The 18,397-nt window shown below is 41.6% G+C and overlaps 1 long non-coding RNA gene across 1 annotated transcript in view; it reads right to left on the reverse strand.

Annotated features, from left to right (window-relative positions):
* The window catches only part of LOC138947246 (uncharacterized), a 195,139-nt gene extending 178,563 nt beyond the window's left edge, over positions 1 to 16,576 (reverse strand). Inside the window, exon 1 of the long non-coding RNA XR_011449604.1 lies at positions 16,502 to 16,576. This is a non-coding gene — a long non-coding RNA (uncharacterized lncRNA). The remainder of the gene's footprint in view (positions 1 to 16,501) is intronic.
* Between the last annotated feature and the right edge of the window lie 1,821 nt (positions 16,577 to 18,397).

Here is an 18,397-nt window from a genome sequence, read left to right on the forward strand (position 1 = left end):
CCACCAAGCTGAAATGCAATACCGAACCCCGGGCTTCGTCGAAGAGTACTTGACCAAAATTTCAACCAATTTGGTTGAAAAATGAGGGCGTGACAGTGCCGCCTCAACTTTCACGAAAAGCCGGATATGACGTCATCAAAGACATTTATCAAAAAAATGAAAAAAACGTTCGGGGATTTCATACCCAGGAACTCTCATGTCAAATTTCATAAAGATCGGTCCAGTAGTTTAGTCTGAATCGCTCTACACACACACACACACACACACACGCACGCACACACACACATACGCACATACACCACGACCCTCGTTTCGATTCCCCCTCGATGTTAAAATATTTAGTCAAAACTTGACTAAATATAAAAAGGATCCGGCGCACACCCGACAAAAACTTGGGTGACTTCAGAAATTCATGCAGTGTAATCAAACTACAGCACTATACGTCTCAACAAGAGACTGAACTATCAATAAATGACCATCGAACGTTCTCCGATTGTCTGCAGCTTAGTTCGTGAGCTTGATTTTCCATGAGAATCGTGGAAAACCTAGATTTAAACAGAATACGCTTGAGAACTGTGAATAATCTTATATCTACGTCCACACATGCGTCCGAGGAACAAAATGAATCGATTCCAGGATACTATAGCACCTTATGCCAAAGTGAAGACAACAGCAATGTTATGATATGTTATTTGGAAGAAGTTAGAGGCGATTTTCTGGAGATACTCACTGCGAACAGCTGATGCGTTTGACGTCATGCGGTGACGCGGCGTATTCCAGTGTCACCCGGCTTGGCAGCGTGAGTAGGCTCCAAGTGCCTGTCCGGTCAGCGTCACTACAGCATACTCTTCGTTGAAAGTCTGCTTCAGCACACTCGCTCTGAGTCTGATCACCACAGTTGCTTACTAGCTGTTGTGCCATGCAGAAAGACATTTTATGCACACAGTATGTCTATCGTCTACCCCAAGGTTTCGCATTCTTTGCGCTGGATGCGTCGTATAACTTGTCGAACGTAGACGCAGTAGTATCAGTAAGAAAGTTGATCCAGAGATCTGCAGATCTGTGGTCGATCACCTCTGCTTCGCTTATGCAGGGGAAGTTCGCCAAGTCTTTTGTCCATATACCACCAATAGCCGTTTCAAACCATACCTTCGTGCATGTCCTTGACTTTTTGTTCATGATTTTGAACAAGAAAAAGTCAATGTAATGTATGGGTTTTCACAGCGTATATGTCCAAAAAAATGAACTGCTAATTTCAAAGCTACATGGCAAAGATTATAAACAACATGGGCAACTGTTTAGAGCTAGTTGACCAATTGCGCCTTCTTGTTATATTTGATCGATAATTCAATCCGTTCTTAGTGGTCCTGTCAGAGACATTATTCATCCTATACCATAAATCTAAGTGTGATTGGCAAGAACAATCGCACAATTTCTAACAAATAATGCTCTTTAAGGAGTTGGGGAGGGTAAATGCTGTAAGCTAGTGAAATTAATTTGATATCCGATGCTAAATTTGGCTGCTTGGTTCGCCCAGTCAAGTCTTTCTGGATATATAAGCTAAGTATCACCAGGCAGTTTGAAGGAACTGCTCTTTTTTGTATCCCCACTAACAAGGAAATCAGCTTCACAAACGCAGAATTTCTTTCTCTCTATTTCACAACAGCATTTAATCTGATTTTCTTCGATTTATCGTTTTTCGAAAGAAAATATAGTCGAGTTTGTTCCAATTTTGATGAAAATTCAACGGTTTTTTTACCTAAACTCTTACAACTTGAACAGGACTAGACTACAAAGAATAGCCTAAGACTTGACAAAGACACACCGAGCACGTCGATCACAAAATAAAACATTGAAATGTCGAACTTTTAAAAAAAATATTAACTTTAAGAGCGAAGAGTCGCAAAAGGTTGCCTACGTAACATTCGTCCCTCGTTGGAAACGACTCATAAAACGCTTCACGTCTGCTGCGTTCCAAAAATGAATGGATTTTTTTTATGGAAAAACCTTTCAGCGATGTTGAAGAACATTACATGCGAAAGAAACACCAAGTTTGATGCGTTGATAAGTGACAAATATCATTTTTAACGATCCAGCTTAACCAGAACAAATAGAAACGAAGCTTAGTGGGGACACGTGAAAGGCAAAATCACATTCAAATCGGATCAAATTGACACGGCGCACATTTTAACACGTTCACTACACATCAGTTGTGCCTGATAATACACACAGTCGCATATTCGTGCGTGCAGAAGTTATAGACATGTTCACGTAGTTCGCGGTTGGTTTTAGAAACCAAATGTTACGTAGGCAACCGTTATTTCTTAACGATCCAAATGCACACTGTAAACATATGTAGAGGAAAACAGCTAAGTGCATATGTAACACTAGCATAAAAGACAACGAAGATGTATATCGGGGGGTTCATGGTCGTATTTTATTGGCAGCCACACGAATACTTAAAAACAAGATGTAAGCAATGTCACACAAGAAACGCCATTTTGACGTCATTTTCTGTGTTTGCTTTCATATAAAACACTAACCAACATAGCGATCTTCTTGATTTTATTATCGTTATCTCTTTGGTCAATTTGCAGTCTGTTGGGGCCCGGTAGCTCAGTTGGTAGAGCACTGGACTTGTGATCGAAAGGTCCCAGGTTCGAATTCGGGCCGGGACGGACACGGGTCAACTTTATGTGCAGACCCAGAGACGGAAGCCATGTCCCACCCCCGTGTCATCACAATGGCACGTAAAAGACCTTGGTCATTCTGCCATAAGTGCAGGTGGCTGAATACACCTAAACACGCAGACACCTGGGTAGCGCGACTCCGTTGCTGCTAGCTTTCCACTGGGAGGAAGCGACCCGAATTTCCCAGCGATGGGACAATAAAGTAATGAAATGAAATGAAATGAAATGTTGATATCCTTATATCATTCAAGAAGCAAGAAAACCAATCCGAAATCTTACTCTAAAATCATAACCCTCTTGTGGTACACAGCTTTGTGGAAGGACCCATATACTATGTTTCTTGGTTAGATTGCCAAACTTAATAAGTACAAAATATCTCCCCTTTGGGTTGTACTTTGAAACACCCGTGATAGGTATACGTCAGGTGTTCTTAGACATAGGAGCTACCTTTCTTTGCATAATGCAACAAAATAGGGCAACAATAATTGATCTTATACAGCAAGAAAGAGACAGACACAATATGTCTACGCCTACATCTCGCCCACACATTAAAAAACTTCTAACGATTCCTGCAGCACGATTTCACGATACATTATCAACCGGTTTCTCTCTTTTCTGTCGGCCTCCCAGACTTAACTGAATTTAATGAGAACAAGACGACTGGTCGGGAAACGACGATGGTAAAACACCCAAGCGAATTCGGACGCAAATGTAGATCCGTATGTGAGTCTCAAGTTTGAGGACGACCAACCAAGATTCAGTGCATTAAACACAGATGGAAAGAGAAATTCACCAACAAAACTTCTGGCTACAAGCCACAAAAAGACCCCCTCCATCTCCTAAGCCGTGCTGAGCAGGCTATCATCTTCCGCCTCCGCACTGGACACTGCTGCCTCAAAGCACACCTAAGGAGGATAGGTGTAGCAGAGTCTGCCACATGTGACTGTGGAGAGGGAGATCAGACTCCAGAACATGTTCTCCAAGCATGTCCCCTCCTCGACCAACTGCGGATCCAGACATGGCCTGACCCAACAGATCTGAGGACCAAAATGTGGGGAGCACTGGAGGACCTGGAAAGAACGTCCATGTTCATGGCATCCTCCAGATTCCGAGTCTGACACAACTGTCGTACGAAGAAGAAGAAGAAGAAGTGCATTATCGAAAACGAAATTACGACTTGATCAATATCGAAGGATACTTTTTCAGACTGTTAACAGCATTAAGTGTTTTAATTATTTGTTTGTTTTTTTTAAACTCTGAAAGTGTTTAAACATCGCTGTTGTTATATGTTCAATGTCACCACTATCTTGCTATATTGTACATACTCTGGGAGGGAGGGGGGGGGGGGGGCATGCCCCCTGAACCCTCTAGCAGTCTCGGGCGCGAAGTGCGCCCTCGATTTACACTTTTAAATTCTGAGTGCTCCCCCCGCCCTTACAATCATAAGTGATCCGCCCCTGACACTGAAACATTCCGAGAACATAGGCGTTCTTGTTGTAAGACAAGTTAGCCCAGATTGCCATTTGTACGACGAACTTACCGAGAACCACATATCCCGCCTCCCCATTTCTTCAACACCCCTCCCCAGACCACAACAGCAACAAGTCTAATGTTATCTAAAATATAGATCTGTAAAACATTACCACACGCATAGTTATAAACACATTCGAGTGTCGTTGCCTTTTTACGTAAGCCTAACCCGGATGCCTTTTTAAAGACAAGCATTTCGCAACACTGCAGAACCAGTCGTGAACCTTCGAATGTCGAATCAGGCTTAGCGACTCCACCCTCCCACCAACCCCTCCCCCTCGACAAAAATCCCGAGCGTATTGTAAAAAAACATGTACGCAGATCTGTAAAACGTCACCACACACTTTTACATAATTGAGTACCGCCAAGAATCACTCGGGAAAAAGTCCAACGGAAGTGTGCAGAAGATCTCTGGAGCTATGCTCGCAGGACACTTTTTTTGCATACAATAAAAGCAGAAAGGGTGGGGAGTAGGGGAAGGGGGGGGGGGGTCGTAGGGAGGGTAGAGTCACAAAGCCTGATTCGATATCCGAAGGATCACGACTGGTTCTGCAGCTAAGATACTTGCAGCATAATAATCTGAACGAAAGCGACGAAAAGTGTCAAGGACATTTTACGTATTCCAAACACCAACACCTCCCTCCCTCCCCCCACCCCCACTCCCATCTCCTAACACACCTCTTCTTAAGTAAAAAGGTAACACGACACCACCACCTCTCCCCCCCCCCCCCCCACCCCCTCTCCCCTCCCCTCCCCCCCCCCCCCACACACTTCAATCCACAGTGAGCGTAAACTGTAAATATCTTTTAAATTCCAACAGGACCTTGCACACAATGAAAATGTCCTCGATCAGATGTCCTTTTCTAAGACAAACCTGACCATGATTGTCTATTATTTTATGACAGACCTTAAATGTGACCCTCCACCACGAAATGAGTCGCATGTCACCTCGCACGGTTCAGCGCCAGGCTTAATATAAGTCCGGGGAGTGTCTGATAACAGTGTGAGGGTCACCTTAGTCACAGGCTTATAACTCAAACAGTTTTCGCTCTTTTCTAAAACGGTTTTCACCACTGGATAGAGCATACAAAACTCTTCAGGAAAATGTAAAAATATGAAAATCATGCAATGGTGAAATGCGACTCATTCCGTGGTGGAGGGTCACAAATACGAAACCCCCTCTACTACTGCCACCCTTCGCTGACACAAAACAACAACAAAAAGAAAAGAAAAGAACTGATTGGAAAATAAGTCTAGATTTGTACGATGCACCCACACCCTTTTACATCTATAATTGAACACCTTGGAGCGTCACTGCCGTTTTACGACACGAGTGAAACGAGAGAAATTCGAACAGAATGGTACAGTAGATCCCAATTGAACTGGTGTTAACGCCCAAAAGAGACATCTGTGGGGGTGGGGGGGGGGGGGGGGGGGGGGGGGGTTGGGGAGTTGAGGAGGTGCATTGCAAGCTTTGAAACAAAAAACAAGTCGCGTAAGGCGAAAATACAATATTTAGTCAAGTAGCTGTCGAACTCACAGAATGAAACTGAACGCAATGCCATTTTTCAGCAAGACCGTAGACTCGTAGCATCGTCAGTCCACCGCTCATGGCAAAGGCAGTGAAATTGACAAGAAGAGCGGGGTAGCAGTTGCGCTAAGAAGGATAGCACGCTTTTCTGTACCTCTCTTTGTTTTAACTTTCTGAGCGTGTTTTTAATCCAAACATATCATATCTATATGTTTTTGGAATCAGGAACCGACAAGGAATAAGATGAAAGTGTTTTTAAATTGATTTGGACAATTTAATTTTGATAATAATTTTTATATATTTAATTTTCAGAGCTTGTTTTTAATCCGAATATAACATATTTATATGTTTTTGGAATCAGCAAATGATGGAGAATAAGATAAACGTAAATTTGGATCGTTTTGAAAATTTTTTTTTTTTTTTACAATTTTCAGATTTTTAATGACCAAAGTCATTAATTAATTTTTAAGCCACCAAGCTGAAATGCAATACCGAACCCCGGGCTTCGTCGAAGATTACTTGACCAAAATTTCAACCAATTTGGTTGAAAAATGAGGGCGTGACAGTGCCGCCTCAACTTTCACGAAAAGCCGGATATGACGTCATCAAAGACATTTATCAAAAAAATGAAAAAAACGTTCGGGGATTTCATACCCAGGAACTCTCATGTCAAATTTCATAAAGATCGGTCCAGTAGTTTAGTCTGAATCGCTCTACACACACACACAGACAGACAGACGCACATACACCACGACCCTCGTTTCGATTCCCCCTCGATGTTAAAATATTTAGTCAAAACTTGACTAAATATAAAAAACAAGCTGAATTCAAACAGGTCCTGTAACTTGAATTTGTCCTGTAAGTCTGAACAAATGCAAAGTGCAACGTCATGGATTTAGTTATATATGTTGCCCTCTAACGTTTAGCTCTCTCCTACTGTCTGTCTGCCGGTCTGTCTGTCTGTCTGTCTGTCTCTGTCTCTCAGTCTGTCTGTCTCTCTCTCTCTCTCTCTATCTCTCCCCCCCCTCTCTCTCTCTTTCTCTCTCTTTCCCTCTCTCTCCCTCTCCCCCCCTCTCTCTCTCTCTCTCTCTCTCTCTCTCTCTCTCTCTCTCTCCGCCTTTTAACACATACACACACACTCTTATCTCCTCTTATCAGTTCTGCGCTAAAGCAAAATCCACCCCCCAAAATCCCCAGTACAAGCGGTTTTCAGTCCCCTGTGCAATACATGAGAGCCGTGATTTGCACCGACAAATGAAGACGAATGGTGTTCACTTCAAAACATTAACCCGGCCAGTGTAAATCAATGCCAGGCAGTTCGCACGTGTTTTTTCTCGTTTTGTCCTCCAGTTTTTTTCGTCCGGCCATACAGAGGAGACGGGTCGGCCCAGCAAGGCAGTGATTTGATAAGACTGCTATAACCACCTCACTAAATCAATGGAGCCTATTGAACGTCGCAGACTAGCTAGCTTGTGCTTTATTCTTTTTTCACTCTCTCACTCTTCTGGCAGCAAGCTATATCCAGTCCAAGAGGCTCCCGTTTCTAAGGGCGGTCTGGTTGTCAGAGACAGTAAGAATCGATTAAAATGGAAGGAATTGTTGATGTTCTGGAATCGTGTTTTATTTTTGTTAATATTTTTTTAATAGGTTATTGCTGTGTCTGTTTCGGATTTTCTGTTCTTTTCTGAAAAAAAACCCACCAAAAAAGTGTATTTCCGTTTCTGTCTGTAGATCGTTCCAAAGACAGGGTTTTGCTGTCTTTTCTTTATCAAATCTGAACAAGAATAGCATTCACTACGTCTGCCTGTGGAATATGGTTTGTATACAGACTATACGCTGGTGCTAACCGCAGAACTTATATTAGCTAATATAAGTTCTGTGGTGCTAACTAAATGAAAGGTTTTGAAGCCGGTGTACAAGGAAATAAATACATATCGGTGATTTGTTTTGAGTGTAAGAGAAATTGGGCCATGTTCCTGCATTGTCGTGAATCTGATTCTGTACACCCATTTTTTAAGCCTGCTAATGCTTTCAGGACAAATCAAGCTTTTGATCTTAAAGGTACAAGTGGGGGTGTATACACAAGGTAGGCCTAATAACAACTGCTTTTTTGTGCTCAACAAGTTAATTCAAGCCAATCCTCTAAAAACGGAGCATAACGGACAAAATGGCTGGGGGAAACAGTAATACACAGAATACCCAACTCGTAAACAACATGACTGCAGGAAGAAGAACAAGAAGAACAAGAACAAGACCAAGAAGAACACAAGTCGCGTAAGGCAAAATTACTACATTTAGTCAAGCTGTGGAACTCACAGAATGAAACTGAACGCACTGCATTTTTTCACAATGACCGTAGTCCGCCGCTTGTGCATAACGGAGTGAAACTGACGAGCCTGTTCAGCGCGGTAGTGGTTTCGCTGTGTTGCATAGCACGCTTTTCTGTACCTCTCTTCGTTTTAACTTTCTGAGCGTGTTTTTAATCCAAACATATCATATCTATATGTTTTTGGAATCAGGAACCGACAAGGAATAAGATGAAATTGTTTTTAAATCGATTTCGGAAATTTAATTTTGATCATAATTTTTATATTTTTAATTTTCAGAGCTTGTTTTTAATCCAAATATAATATATTTATATGTTTTTGGAATCAGGAAATGATGTAGAATAAGATGAACTTAAATTTGGATCGTTTTATATAAAAAAAATTGTTGTTACAATTTTCTGATTTTTAATGACCAAAGTCATTAATTAATTTTTCAAAACTTGACTAAATGTAAAAAGAAGAGGAACAAGAACAAAAAGAAGAACAAGAACAAGAACAAAAAGAACAAGAACAAGAAGAACAAGAACAATAAGAAAAGTCCAAGCCAATAGCTGGCCAGCACGATACCACTTGACATGTGTGCAAAGTGCCCAGTGATGCATCAGTCTCATACCAATAGTAAAAGCGTTGATCAAAGCCCAATTTTAATGTTTGGGTTACTAGAATTGTAGATCAATGCAGAGATGAATCGGTGCTTCATTTTATATTCGGCGTCGCTCCCACCTGTGTTTAGTTAGAGGGATTGTGGATCTATATAGCTATTCTCATGGACACGTGGGGAAATTCGGGGGCTGTGATTGGATGGTCTCTTCCGATCATCAAAGCATAATGCTACGGAAGTCGGCCATTTTTGCCAATATCCAAAAGCATATTGGCAATAACAAAGACGCATGGTTCCGGTTTACCCATCTGTACCACACGATGTTTTAATCGACAACAGCATACACTGACAACTTGAAATTCTTCTCGGGAATGTTTTTCAGCTTTAAAAATGTCGATAGCATACCCTTTTCTGCTAACTTCCCGATGAAACAGGACTAAATCAATTATTTTCTGTCCCTAAACACCACAAAATTCCCAAAGTCGAAAGATGTAGTACAAACAGGGGAGTAAAACGGAACAGCTGTTTTTGTGTGCCTGTGTCAGTTGCCGACTGACACAAACTTTCGCATTCGGCTTTTCTTATCTCGTAACTCCACACTAAATACCCCACTTCCCCACTTTATTGATGTACAACCCATGGCACTAACATTCATGTAGTCGTTTATAACTGAGGTTGAAAAATTCGCTTCATGACGAGACAAGTATAAATGCCATTCATCCAAACTGAAAACTTCGCTGCCGTCTGCTCGCGATTAGCTGTTCTCTTCTCCTCCCCTTGTTGCATCCTAATTCTTCAGTTGTTTCTAGTTTTCCGTTGATGTTGTGTTTTGGTCTTCTTCATAAGTAGTCTTGTTCAAAATTAAAAAAAAAACTCAAACTTCTTTTTGTTGTATTCGAATGAACTAATAAAAAGCTGTTTAACAGCTGTGTTGTCAAATCGAGGTTTTTTTTCTCCCAAAGTCAGTGTGGCGCCTGCGCAAAACTAATCCGCATAAGAAACGGCGTCTGCTACTATGATCAAACCCTGAAATCAACGCATCGACGCAAAAACTGTCATTTTGTAAGTTTGGAACAACAAATCAAGGTCAGAACAGCTATATAATCGCTATTGTGTTTTCAGCGTAGCAATAGGGTTCGATATCTAGACTCGAACAAGTATAATGCGACTCGTCTTCGACTCGTCGGCATTATACGTGTCTCGTCTAAATATCGGACCCTATTGCTACTCTGAAAACACAATAGCTGTTAATACTGGACTAACTCCTTGCGTTCTTTGGAATGTTACAGATGCGGGATGCCACTTTCAAGAGCCTGTTTCATCTTATCTCGATTCTCCAGAAGCCAGACATTTTATTGTGTTAAAAAGAGCGTCTTCTAAAAACTGTGGAATGTTTCGCGCCAGTTCCAAAGTCCGTATGATTTTGCTTGTTGGTTATTTGTTTTCCATATCACTTCAGCCTTTTTGGCTATTTGGTGCCTTAAAGATAGGTTCCCTGCCAGTAACCAATGGTCACTCGAAATTAAATCCACAAAACCTCGCCTTGTGTTTTGATTTTCAGTAGCAAACATATCAGAGAACCACTATATGTTTTAAAAATGCAAGTCATGAATTGTTAGGAGTATACTCGTCTTCGTGTTTTTAAAGCTGTGCATATACTACTATCATTAGTATCTAGTGTTTACAGTCTATATCCTGATACTTAGTTTACCATGAATTTAAAAAAACCCATAAACACATGTTTTTTGTAAGTTCAAGTTTATGGACAATTTATGAAAAACAATTCATAACGAGTTCGACACTTTTGACTGTTAAGTGAACAAACCAGATACACAACAGACACAAATCGATGATAACTAATACTTTGAATTGTTGTAGCTTCCAAAATAAACAAAGACAATTCACATTAGTTTACCAGTTTAATCATTTGCCATGCATACCGTAGTCTGAACTTTAATTTTACTATTTTGAACTATGACAAGTCTTTTTCAAAGTCGATATAGAGATATTCATTTGATCAGGACTGTTATTTGGCTCAAAATAAGTTGTTGTGTAAGTTTCGACTAAGTTACTACTATAGCGAGGAAATGGCTCAGTCGGTGGCAGCGCTGGCTTTAAAACCAGTTGACCTATCAGCGGTGAGTTTGATCGGCAAGGGATTTATTTCACAGAGTCAACTTTGTGCAAACTCTTCTCTGCGCATGCGCACGATAAAGAACCCAAATTCACAGCGAAAGTCGCAGGGCTTGGAAACATAAATACACGCATGCGGGAAAAAAAGAAGGGTAGCGCCGTGCTGATGGCAGCTCGCTTTCCCAAGAGATACAGCAACCCGACTGTCTATGAAGGTAATTAACCTAACAGGACTATACACAACTCTATCCTTATCTTTATATCTTAAAATCCACACCATGATTGCTTGCTTAACCTGAATTATTGTTTTAAGATAAACCAGTTGTCTGCGATTTTGAAATTGATTTGTGTGTGTGTGGGAGTTCCTTTTAGATTTTGAAAAATTACCGGTTTGAATCCCATAACTTCAAACCATTTTCCTGGTATTTAGGTCACTAGGTCAGTCTCAGAGCTTGTTTTACGATTGCACATAAAGCACGTGTTCAATCCTGCGAGTTATGGTGAACCTTGTACCCAAAAAAGACAAAAGAAGAAAAAATGCCTATGTTATGCGTGGGATTATAAAAGACGAAGAGTCATCCCTCACTCTTGTTTATTATGGCTTTGAGAAAGTTTTTAGTAGTCTTTCACAGTTAGGATGCCGGGTTTATAGTGGTTCTTTTCGCCACCCATAAAAATTCCTCCGCAGAAGCTATAGACGTCGGCTAGACCTTGTTGTTGTGGAGATTGAATGTCGTGACAGTGACGTTGGAAATCTAGGAGTCGGCAGCAAAAAGGATAACATTAATGTTAGCATTAAGGATAACATTAAGGATAACATTAAATTGCCTGTGTGGGGGTACCTCGGTACTTCCTTATTTGTATTCAACTTTCTGAACCTTTCCCTGACGGCTGGACTTGTCCGGGAATTCGCTTTCTGCTAAGATGACCAGTAAAAAAATAAAAATAAAATAAATGAACTGATTTCTAGCGAAAGCATTATTGTGGTTATGTATTCACAAAAACTATTAAGTGTCATAACACATTTCATTTCATCTCGCCCCACGCACTAGGTTACCATTACACTTCATGAAGTTCCTTCTTGTCGCAGAGTTCTCTAAGATGAGGACACGTGTCGTTTGCACGTAAAATAATACTTTCCAAATTGTACCGGGTAAATGTTGAAAAGACCAGAAACTGTTTTCGTAATTACCATCATCTGGTCAGGTCGACCTACCCGTAGAAAAGTACGACTTGAAGAACCATTTTATCCCGTTCTTCCACATATGAAGAAAAGAAGAAAAACATGAACAGAAAGAAAAGGTCGTGCCATTATTGTACTGCAATCTATTTTACCGTCGTCAAGGATGGAGTCAACACAATGAATGTCTTTCTTTTTCTCGAAGCCGCCGGCATTCTAGACGGAACTAGATCCTTAACAATTTAAGAAATATAAGGTCGTCCCGACCTACTGAAATTAAACGTATAAGGTACATACGTACGTATAAGTCAACACAGCTCCTCTTTCTTCTAACTGCTAACAAAGAAAGAGTCCACAAGCGTGTTTTTCTCAATGCCGCCCACTTTCTGCAAGATCATTAAAATATGAGTTTTAGTCGGCCTCTGACGTCACATGGCTCACATGACTTAACTCATTGTCTCCCAGGTACGGATATATCCGTAGCCACTCATATGGCTCTATCTGACCAAATAAGAATATATCCGGTCGGACTGTTAGCTTCAGTCGCTTCCTGTAACGTCGATCTAACGCCTGCATTCCAGCGTGTTGATACACATTTACTACAATTCTGAGTGACCTGCTGCAGCACAGCTGGTCTCGGCTAAAAAAAACTTGGTCACCATAGGTGGGGTAGATAGTGTTAAAGAAAAGAAATTACTCAACATTCACTTGATACGTTTGCACCCGTACACGGACCTCTTCTCTGGAAAACCAAGCAAAGACAATTGATACCTCCAGTGTGCCTGTGGGATTCTTTTTTACTTGCTGATTAAAACGTTCTGTAATACCTTTTGGTCTCCGAAGTGTTGCCTTTAAAAGCAAAGCGAACTCATAGCCTGAATGTGACCGTATCATAACATCTGAGTGTCATTTTTAGGTCTGTGTACCGGCATGAAATCCCATATCCTATTTTGCTTTTATTTTATCGTAGCGATATTTTGCACCAATACAGGGGCATTTCAGCATAATAATTTGGATTGGTCGTTTTTCATCATTGCATTGAAACCAAACATTTAAAGGACAGGAAATGCACGAATAATACGGGTTCCAACCGATTTCTCTGTCTCCGTCTCTCTCTTTGCAAGTGCAAACTAACTTACCACCAAGCATTATAATCCTTTTTTTTTTTTTAGAATGAATGCATTTTTGTGTGTGTGTGAATAATCCCAACATGTTTTACCGCCACAATGAAACCAGCTAGACGATGTCGAGTCACGTAGCTTAATCTTGCTCAGGAAATAAACAACAGCATCGCAAAGGGGAGAGAGAGAGAGAGAGAGAGAGAGAGAGAGAGAGAGAGAGAGAGAGAGAGAGAGAGAGAGAGAGAGAGAGAGAGAGAGAGAGAGAGAGAGAGAGATGGATGGATGGATGTTTTATTGTTCTAATCAATGATTTGATTTTGACAATTTTCAGACAAATGAAATTGGTGCATAAAACGAAATTACTAAGGGTGAGATACATTGGGCTTTATAAACATAGCCTACACATGCAAATAAGTGAGGCAAATTAAAGAAAGAGCCTGCCAAATGTTGGGACATAATCATGGAAACATTTCTTGGAAAGATGATATAACTTAAGCAAACATTGTCAGACGACACCAAGACACATACACAGATATACACGTACAGACACGGGCACACACACACATACAGACACAGACACACACACACACACACACACACACACACACACACACATACACAAATGTGTGGGCACACACACAGCAGATTATATACACATATGAAGCAGTCAGAGAGAGAGAGAGAGAGAGAGAGTGCGCGCGCGCGAGAGAGAGAGAGAGAGTGAGGGAGAGAGAGAGAGAGAGAGAGAGAGAGAGTGAGGGAGAAAGAGAGAGAGAGAGTGAATGAGTGAGAGAGAGTGAGAGAGAGTGAAAGAGAGAGAGAGAGAGAGAGAGAGAGAGAGAGAGAGAGAGAGAGAGTGCGCGCACGCGAGAGAGTGAGAGAGGGCGCACGACAGAGGGAGAGGGAGAGAGAGTAAGAGAGAGATAGAGAGAAAGAGAGAGAGAGAGAGAGAGAGAGAGAGAGAGAGAAAGGGGGGGGAGAGAGAGCATTGCAGAAACAAGACAGACTAATAGTATTGGAAATGTCCGGTATTCGGAGGTAATTCATTTCTGTCTGTCTGTCTGTCTGTCTGTCTGTATCCGAATCTGCATCAATGTGTCTCTGTGAGAAATCATACTTCTAGTTCTGGCTGCTATAATTATTATTTTTACTTCTGTTCGTTTTTGTCTCCACTTTTTTTCTTGTTGTGAGCGCCCTTATGCATATGTGTGTGACTAAGTGTAGGCAATGTAATGGTAGTCCCCCCTCCCCTGGGACGTGGAGATCGATTCGAGATGACGATGATGGCATTTTATTTTGAACATAAATAAGACCAGGGTGGGGGTTTATGTATGTACATCACTCCAGGCCAATTATTCCTCATCAGAATAATTTGCTTAACCTCTGTCACAGTTTCTCCCCCATCCTATACTTTTGTACACACATCCGAACAACAACTTCTGGCCGGAAGGATCACCGCTGGGCTGTCGACGAACGCAACATTCAAAAAAATGAAGTAAATGACGTGGAATCACGCGAGAAAACACGAGCACAGCTGTGAAAGAGCGAGACAGAAGCGGATGGTCCCCCGCGGTTGGGCCGGTAAAATAAAATTCGGACATGAAGAACCGCTCGCAGTTCTCTCAAAGCACCACTTCCGTTTTCTGCTCGCTAAGGGAGAATGCGCGTGTTTTTTTGGGTGGGAAGGTAAGTCGGAGGTTGCCTAGTGCGGGTGCATATTTTGCAATGGAGGTTTTTTTCTCTAACTTTTCTCTCTTCCTCTCTCTCTCTCTGAATAAAAGGTTTGCTTTTCTTTTTACATATTTCGTTTTAGTTTGTTTTTGTTTCATTAAAAAAATTGCAGTCGGCGAAAACTGTCTGTTTTATGTCCGTTTGACGGGATGTTTTATTTGTCTTGTTTGTCCTGATTCTTTCTTTTAATTTACATGTCTATCTCTAAATAAAAAGAAAACACACCCGTAACCACGTTCGGTAAGTTTAAAGGCATATGTACGCGCTCCCGTGTTTACAAAGTGTAGTTTGCCCATAATCGATGTCAAACGCACCATAAGACCATATAATGACGATATGTCACCATGCGCGGACCATAATACATGCACTACAGCTTGTTCTAGCCTCTGAAAAAGTGAGGATGTCAACAAAGCCGCAGTGTTAGCTCCCTTGCATCAACGTTACATGTGTTGCCAAATCTATAAATAGGACGATCCAGATCAAAATGAAAATTAACATATCTCAACATTGAAGGGGTCCTAGACCACAATATTTTGCAGGGAACTTAATTTAGCATGTCTCCAGCTGTTGGTAAAGCAATTAGCGTGTATAGTCATCGAGTACATATGCCTTTAAATCAATATGTCGGCATGTAACTGCCTTCTTCGGGATGGTATGGACAGAAAGAAAAGAAAGAATGTCTATCTCTGTCTGTTTGTCTGTCTGTTTACCTGTCTGTCGCTCGAAATGTTTGTCTGTCTGTACTCTCTGTCTGTTTGTGCCTGGTCTGTCTTTGTTTATCTCCTTCTCTCTCTTCCTATCTCTTTCTTTGCTCCTATCTCTACCTCTCTCGCCCTCTCTGTGTCTGTCTGTCACCGTCTCTTTTTTTGTCCACCTCTCTCTGTCTCTGTCTCTGTCTCTGTCTCTGTTTCTGTCTCTGTCTCTGTCTCTGTCTCTGTCTCTGTCTCTGTCTCTGTCTCTGTCTCTGTCTCTGTTTCTGTCTCTGTCTCTGTGTCTGTTTCTGTCTCTCTGTCTCTGTCTCTGTTTCTGTCTCTGTCTCTGTCTCTGTCTCTCTTTCTGCGTGTCTGTCTCTCTTCCTCTGTCACCCCCTGTGTCTGTCTGTCTGTCTCGCATTCTCTCTCTCTGTGTCTCTGTCTCTCTCTCTCTCTCCCTTTCTCTCTCTCTCTTTCTCTCTCTCTATCTTTCTCTCTCTATCTTTCTCTCTCTATCTTTCTCTCTCTCTCTCTATCTTTCTCTCTCTCTCTGTCTTTCTCTTTCTCTCTTTCTCTTTCTCTATCTTTCTCTTTCTCTCTCTCTCTCTCTCTTTCTCTCTCTCTCTCTCTCTCTCTCTCTCTCTCTCTCTCTCTCTCTCTCTTTCTTTCTCTCTCTCTCTCTCTCCCCCTCTCCTTACGACAGAAGGAGAACATTCTTTGAATATAGCACGACTTCGTTAACACTGAACTTCAAAGTACAGCCCTTTTATTGTTTAGGCCAAAAAAAAAAAAATTGTCTGTTTAGGGTAACCCGACCGACCCTATCGATTTGGCGCCGACCCAAACACTTTTTTTTGATTTCAAAAAAAAAGAAGAAAAAAAAAGAGGTCAAAATGCTAAAAAGAGACATTTGGCGTTTCATTCACACACACACACACACACACAAAAAAAAAAAAAAAAAAAACCTACCTACCTACCGACCCTACTTTTTTTGGTCATGTTACCCTAAACAGACAATTTTTTTTTTTTGGCCTTAGCAAGCAACCTGTAATGAATGATAGCATATCACCCTCTTTAACATATAATACGTTACACAAACAAACCCTTCCGCATATTCATTTTGTCGATTTGCATCTTTCAGTTTGATTTATTACACGTGACAGGTGTGCATTATATTACACTTCATGGTGGCTGTGATTATGCACAAACATCAACAACACACCCCGGTGATAGTGCAAATGAAACCGGCACGGTTGGCCTAGTGGTAAGGCGTCCGCCCCGTCATCGGGAGGTCGTGGGTTCGAACCCCGGCCGGGTCATACCTAAGATTTTAAAATTGGCAATCTAGTGGCTGCTCCGCCTGGCGTCTGGCATTATGGGGTTAGTGCTAGGACTGGTTGGTCCGGTGTCAGAATAATGTGACTCGGTGAGACATGAAGCCTGTGCTGCGACTTCTGTCTTGTGTGTGGCGCACGTTAAATGTCAAAGCAGCACCGCCCTGATATGGCCCTTCGTGGTCGGCTGGGCGTTAAGCAAAAAAAAAAAAATTTTTTTTACACAGACAGCCATCGGCACAGAACCGTGAAACACAACCCAGTCACCTGGTAGTTCGAAAACTCAATCTGAAACTGACATCGATTGTCGAAGGCATGCCTGCGGTGCATAACTCTGGAAAAGTTGTCGTAGCTGGGAATCCGTTGAGATCCATTCCAACGCCACAAAAATTATCAGAAGACTCACCATGAAGTCAAATCAAACGTTAGGTTTTCTCATTTGGTTATTTGCTTTGGCTTTAAGTGTATTGCTTCGATTGATAGCTGAATCTGCTTGCAACCGTGCTGTTCAAGACTGTTTGAACTGTCGTCTGCTAGACGGGCTTGTGTGAATCCGAGTCGAGTCAACTGCGGGGTTCAGCGACAAATGAGGGAGTGGCACCAAAATGAAAAGAAGAAGACGAAAAGAAGTTGGAGATACAGTTAAGATATATGGGGACGAGAAGAGGATGTGAGGTGTTAGATGTATCCAACCTTAGGTGTTCAAACTCAAGACCGGGACAAAGTAGAAAGCGATGTACCGCGACCGACTCTCAGTGCCGACATACAACTACCAAGCTTTATTGCTTAACGTCTACAACAGGCGAAGTATTAAAGCTTTGGCTCACCTAAACCCGACAACTGAATATGTAAGGGATCCACGTGTGAAAGCCAAAACAGAACAACGCAATGGCAGCCAACATTTCTATCCCCGACTGACAAACAGTAACACTGCATGCGAACTGACTTGGTTCAACGATCAAAACCAGCACGGCCCGAACTGAATTTGTTGCGCTGCCATTATCGTGCGCAATTCTGGTAAAAATATAAACCCGGTATGCCGAATTGAGTACAACGAAAGCCGATGTCAAATAATTATACACAGGGATATTTTAAAATGACTTTCAAAATGTAAAAGCAGATAGCAGACCTTTTTATAAGCAATATGAATGACTGAATGTCCACATACAAGTCGAATGACGTCGTCCATTATGCTGACAAATGGGAACTAGCTTTGCGCATGAATTCATTGACATGAATTTCGACTGCGGAGGCTTTTGGCAAGCTGAAAACAGGCACGGGCAGGTTTTAGTGGAAAAAGTAGGTGTTTTTAATGAAAACGTCGGAGTAATGGGATAAATAGCTTACCCACCTCGTCCTGAATATCTTGCATATTTCCCCTCGGGTCGATGTTCATGTATTACCTCGCCAAAGGCTCGGTAATACATGAAAATCGACCCTCGGGAAAATATGCAAGATAATCAGAACTCGGAGTGTGTAACCTATATGTATCACAGAAATGTCCAACAGGAATATGTCATCCTAACG

Source organism: Littorina saxatilis, linkage group LG14 (assembly GCF_037325665.1).
Source record: "Littorina saxatilis isolate snail1 linkage group LG14, US_GU_Lsax_2.0, whole genome shotgun sequence".
In the NCBI taxonomy this organism is placed as follows: Eukaryota; Metazoa; Mollusca; class Gastropoda; order Littorinimorpha; family Littorinidae; genus Littorina; species Littorina saxatilis.